The sequence below is a fragment of the Camelus ferus genome, chromosome 9, assembly GCF_009834535.1.
Source record: "Camelus ferus isolate YT-003-E chromosome 9, BCGSAC_Cfer_1.0, whole genome shotgun sequence".
Taxonomy (NCBI): domain Eukaryota; kingdom Metazoa; phylum Chordata; class Mammalia; order Artiodactyla; family Camelidae; genus Camelus; species Camelus ferus.
In genome coordinates, this window is record NC_045704.1 from 47,729,040 (window position 1) to 47,735,734 (window position 6,695).

A 6,695-nucleotide genomic window follows, 5' to 3' on the forward strand; every position below is an offset into this window, starting at 1 on the left:
TTATGTATAGTGGTTTGTATCTGTATATCCCATACTCCTAATTTGTCCCTCCCCTCACACTTTGGTAACCAGAAATTCGTCTTCTACATCTGTGAGTCTGTTTCTTTTTGTATATACATTCATTTATATTATTTTTTTAGATTCCACATATAAGTGATGTCATATAGTATTTGTCTTTCTCTGGCTGACTTATTTCACTAAGCATAAAACTCTCTGGGTCCATCCATGTTGCTACAATATTTCAATCTTTTTATGACTGAATAATATTCACACACACACACACACACACACACACACACATGTATCTCCACATCTTTTTAACCTAGTCATCTGTTGATGGGCACTTGGGTTGGTCCCATGTCTTGGCTATTGTAATAGTGCTGCTATGAACATTCTCTGATATAGGTCTAGGCTCCAGAACTGTGAGACAATAAATGTTGTTTAAACCACCCAGTTAGTGGTACTTCGTTATAGCAGCACAGGCTGACTAGCAAAACCCATTACTAGACTCCTCTCCTAAAAGGTTCCATGACTTCATCCTCTTAGGGCCCAGTTCCTCATACTCCCCAACTATAAGCATTATCAACATTTCTAATCTTTTTGAAGCTAAGAAATTATTTTAATTTGCATATCTTTGAAAATTAGTAAGATTGACTATCTTGTAAACAGTGCTCATGATAATCTTTTGCCCATTTTCCTAATGGAACAGGCAAATTTTTAGAAATAATTTTTTAAGTAATGCATAATTTTTAAGTAATAATACACACAGAGCTGAAAAAGATGTACAGTGAAAATTGTCTCCTTCTGACCCTGAGTCCTTCAGTCCTTTGCTCTAGAAATAGAGTAACCTCGTTACCAGATGCTTGTGCCTTTGAGCAGTTACTTAATTTCTCTGTGCCTCACCTGTAAAATGGGAATGTTACCTCCCTTAATAAAGTTGTTATGAGAATTAAATGTTAATTACTGACAATGTTTAATATTATTGAAATCCTTCCAGTGATATTATATGTTTGTAAAACCACATGTGTCTATATATGCTTTATTTTTTACACACATAGTAGCTACTGTACATACTACAGTTTTCCCTTGGTATCAAGAGGGGATTCATTCCCTGAACCCCCAAGGATGTGAAAATCTCAAGTCCCTACATAAAATGTAGTATTTGCATATAACCTACACACATCCTCCAGTATACTTGAAATCATCTCTAGATTACTTATAATACTTAATAAATGTAAACACTATATAAATAGTTGCCAATGTGCAGAAAATTCCATTTTTGCTTTTTGGAACTTTCTGGAATTTTTTTTCCAATGGTTTCCACCTGAGTTTGGTTGAATGAATCCATGGATGCAGAACTTTTGGATAAGGAGGACTAACTATATACTGTAACTTGTTTAGTACTATACCTTGCTTTAGGACATACATCTTAGAGATTGTTCTGTATCAGTAGTTATCAATAATTCTCATTCTTTTAAAGGACTGCATAATATTCCACTATATATGTGTACCATATTTTTAAAATACTGCTCTATTGCTGGGCATTTAGGTTATTTCCAGTATGTTGCCTCTATAAACAATGCTGCAATGATATTTGCCTGTGTGGGTTGTAATTACTGGGCAAATTCTCAGAAGCAGAAGAACTGGGGCAAAGGGTAGGTATATTTTTAATGTTGGCAGATATTTCCAAATCACCCTTCAAAGAGGAAGTATCAATTTACACCACTACCACTAATGTATAAGAATTTCTATTTCATCCTGCCGTCAGTAGCACAGTGTGTTTAGATAACTTTTGGAATCCTTATCATCATTGCAACTTTAAAGAAACCATGAAAATAAAGATGAGCAAAAAGTGTCATTGAGCCCATGTCTTTCTAAAAATGATATGATTCATTTTTAAAAACTGCTTCCTACTTGGCAGTTGCTTGGATTCAGCAATCATCACTTGTGTCCTGTCCTGTCTATTTTGATCCTGTAATATATCAATGTGAATTGTACTACAACCAGCCAGTTACTCAAAACAGTATCTGTACCCCTGGCTGGACAGACCAGTTTCAATCAGAGACTAAACATAATCCAAGAAAACAAACTGACTCACACTGTTTCAATTGAAAGTCCTGTTTTGCTGTACTGTTAGGATAAAAATTAACACATAACATTTCTTTGGCTAAGTAACCAGTAACTCTTTTTTATGTACAGGACTGTAACTAGTGGATGTAACTAAAACCTGATATAGTGCTAAATAAACTCAATAAAATAAAAGTCCACAACAGGCTTACAGACCAAAATCAGTCAGACCTGTCTTTTTACAGCCCTTCCAGCTAAGAATGGTTTTTACATACTTAATGGATTGTAAAAAAAAAAAACACGAAACAAAACAAAAAAGGGAAGAAGAACCCTTATGTTGCCCACAAAGCCTAAAATATTTACTATCTGGCCCTTTACAGAAAAGGTTGCTGACTCCTGCAATAGAGGTACTGCACATTGTGTGAGACAGAAGGGAAAGATGTTTTACTTTTTTGCATTTTTTTCCTAAGTACTAAATTTAGAAAGGGGAAAGTCTCAGAAAGCTTTTAGGCCAAAAAATATAAAATGAAATAAAAACAACTCTGGAAATCTTTCTAAGGCCTAGGGAAAAAAATGAAGAGCATTTTTTAGAGCACCTATGAAAAGATCTTCCAGAGAACTAATTAATATCAATAATTAGGGCTGTGTACAGCAATTAAATATCTCCATGACATTTTACAGTTTACAGGGTACTTACAAGCACATTAGCTCAATTTGAGGCTCACAACATTCCTGTGAAGCAGCTATAGGTCAGAAATGTCTTAGTTTTTATAGGACGAAAGTGAAGCTTAGAGCTACAAAGTGACCAATCCAAGATCAACAGCAGTAAGTGCCAGAATCTTGAACCCAGACTTTGAGACTTGACATCATATAATTTTTGTAATCCATATTTCCATAACAATATAATGAGTTTAGTCAACATAAAGAAAAATACATTAGATCACAGTTATTACTCTGATTTGGGTTCAAATATCAGATCAAAAGAGAGTTCTCAAATCAGATTGTTTTCATGATATTTATCATGACGACAATTATCTTAGAAAACTTATTTTTTCCTTAAATGAATTCAAAGGAGTGAAAACTTATACCTCTAGATTCTAAATGTAAACTTACAAGTTTAAACAATCTCCTTAAAATATGAGGTTCTTCTCAAGACTACAAATCTGGCATCTAGATTTGTAGAAGAGACATATAGGTCAATGGAATAGAACTGTAAATCCAGAAATAAACCCGTAGACTTTTTGTCACTTGATTTTGAACAGGGATAACAAGACAGTTAAATGGGGAAAGAATAGGCTTTTCAACAAACAGTGCTAGGAAAACTGGATATTGCATGCAAAAGAATAAAGTTGAAACTCCCTACCTCAGATCTATACAAAAATTAACTCAAAATGAATCAAAGACTTAAATATAAGAGCTAAAGCTATAAAACTCTTAGAAGAAAATACAGGTGTAAATCTTTATCACTGTGGACTAGGAGATGGTTTCCTAGATATGACACCTAAGTCAAAGCAACCAAATTAGAAATATACAAATTGGACCTTATATATTTAAAAACTTTGGTGCTTTAAAGGACACTATCAAGGAAGTGAAAAGAGCCTACAGAATGGAAGAAAAAAATTTGCTAATCACATATGTTATAATGGTCTAGTGTCCAGAATATTAAAAAACAAGTAACTCTTATAAGACAACAATAAAAAGACAAATAACCCAATTTAAAAATGAAGAAAGGATTTGTATAGATCTTATCCAAATGGTCAATAATAAACACATGAGAAGATGTTCAACATCTTTAGTCATCAGGGAAATGCAAATCAAAACCACAGGGAGAGATCACCTCACACCCACTACAATGACTATAATGAAAAAGACAGACAACAAGCATAGCACAGCATGTAGAGAAACTGGAACCATCATACATTGCTGGTAGAAATATAAAATGATACAGGGTCTTTGGCTAAAAGTTTGGCAGTTCCTCAAAATGTTAAACACAGAGTTACCATATGAGTCAGCAATTCCACTCCTGAGGATACACTTGAGAGAACTGAAAAATATATGTTCACACAGAAATTGCATACGAATGTTCACAGCAACATTATTCAGAATAGCCAAAAAGTGGTGGAAACAATATAAATATCCATTAACTGATGAATGGAAGTAAAATGTGGCGTATCTATACAATGGGATATTATTTGGCCATAAAAAGGAAAGAAGTTTTGACATACACTGCTCAAACCTTGAAAACATCATGCTAAGTGGAAGGAGCCAGAAACAAAGGCCCCATATTGCATGATTCCATTTATGAGAAATGTTCAGAATAGGCAAATCCATAGAGAAAGAAAGATTAGTGACTGCCAAGGGCTGGAAGGAGGGAGAATGGGCAGTAACTGCTAATGGGAACTGGGTTTCTTTTTGGGGTGATGGAAATGTTTTGGAATTAGACATTGATGATGTTGCATAACCTTGTGAATATAGTGAAAACTGATGATTCATACACTTTAAAAGGGTGAATTTCAGGGTATGTGAATTATATCACAATAAATTTTTAAATGAAGTTCTTTAAATTATCCTGCCAATAATGTAGTGTGAAGCCCTAATGAGGTCTTTGTAGGAGCCAATAAATAAAAACCAGAAGAAACTTCAAGGGAAAGTTAATATTGTTAAAGTGGCAAAATAATTGCGTAACTCCTTGAGTAGATTGGGAAAGTAGAAATAAAAGATGAAGCTGAAAAAAAAAATCCCTGATTAACAAAAAAGTCTTTCAAATCCAGAAGAAGTTTAGGTGAGAGCAGAGGAAAAATAAACTAATTCTTTATTTAATAATCTTTCCCTTATTTGACCATAACCCTGAATCACAGCCCCTCAGAGGTACTGCAGGGCACATGAAGGTTTTAAGAATAGCATTATTATGATCCCATTTTATTTGCAGCTCAAGGAGATGAAACAAACCACCTAGTATTACACAGTAATTTGAGGAAGCCAAGAAATTTCGCTGGAAGCTCTCTCCTAATGCTTTACCTGCCAGCTATTTTTCATGTTGAAAATATCAACTTGAAAGTAACATTATAAAGCCATATTTGTATCCCTCAGTCTAAACTAATCAAGAATTACTGTTAAGTATAAAAGCCAATGTTTATTCCAGCTTGTATTCTAAACACTACCTAAAAACCTTCTGGTTGGATGAGAATATTCCATTTTCTGGCTACCCGGGAATTAAAATTTTAAGTGAAATTTTAAAGTTTTCTTAACTGAAGTTAAAGAACAATAATTCCTATCTCATATCCCAGCCACAAAGAATGAATAATGAATGAATGAATGAATTTTTCCACAGAATTGTGAAGGACCAAGATCCTCTCACATTAAACACAAGATGCAGACAATGAAATTATCTCGTTGGAGATTTCGGGAAAGGACATTTTGCAAGAGCATGTTATGCAAACAACAGGACTTGTGGCTTTATAGGCAAGGGTCAGCAGCCTCATTAGCTTCACCTTTGTGGGGCCAGTGATCATAAGGAATATTTGCATAATGATTTCATATATTCATTTTACTTAATCAGCACAACAACCCTACAAGAGTAGATCAGGAATTATTACATTATTATCCATTTTACATCTTACGAAGCGAGGGTTCAGAATAGGGAAGTGACTTGCCGAAAGTAACCAGGCTGGTCAGCCACAGAGCTGAGACTCCAACCTGGATCTTCTAATGTGAGATCCCATCTTCTTTCCACCGCATGCCCCACTTCTCAGCTGAGCTATGTCAAAGACAGGCTTAGATATTCTACGACACGACAGAATAAGAGGAAAGGAAGGAAAGTGGTGAGGAAATAAAAGGGGACGATGTGTGGGGAAGGAGGTATTTTATTAGGAAGTGAGTCTAACCACCCTCAATTGCCCCAAACGCCCCTCAAGTGGTAACAGTGCCACAAATTACCCTTCTCTAAATTAATCCCATTTCCCTAGGTCTACACTTATTTTATTAGTTGAGAATCATGTTGGAGACAATGTCTAAAAGAAATCTGAAGATTTTTCTCCTCTGAGGTTCTAGCAGCTGAATTTAGCCCCTCCCACAAAGGCCGATGGCCCCTAGGTCTCGGTCAGATTAAACGCCGCGGGGGCCGAAGAAACCATAAGGTGTGGAGAAATGAAGGGAAGAGGGTTTGGGTTCGGGGAAAGGGGGAAGCTACGGTTGGGCTAAGGAGAGGGGGAGCCTGCGGTGCAGCTGTGGTTGAGGGATGTGGGTTTTGTGGCTGAACTCGAAGGTGGGGTAGGAAACCAGGATCAGAGCTGACAGTCAGGGTAGAGTTTATAGGTTCAGGAGAGGTTAGGGTAGTTGAGGGGCTCACAGGGCCAGAGAAAGACCTTAGAGGGTGCGAGGCTGGGTGGTCGCCGGCGCGAGGATGGAAGCGAGGCCCCTCTCGAATGTCTGTGATTGGATGCTCCCTTAAGTCCCGCCTTCCCGGACCCCTTTTCCCTCAAGCCCCGCCTACACTGCCGGGCGCGCGCCTGAGGAGCGGGGAGGGGGACTAAGCTGGAGAAGGGGGGAGGGGGAGAGGAGAGGTTCGTGCACGCGCTCCACTGGTTGCGGGTGCGCGAGCAGCGCGCTCCCGCCGCCCGAGTCGCCAT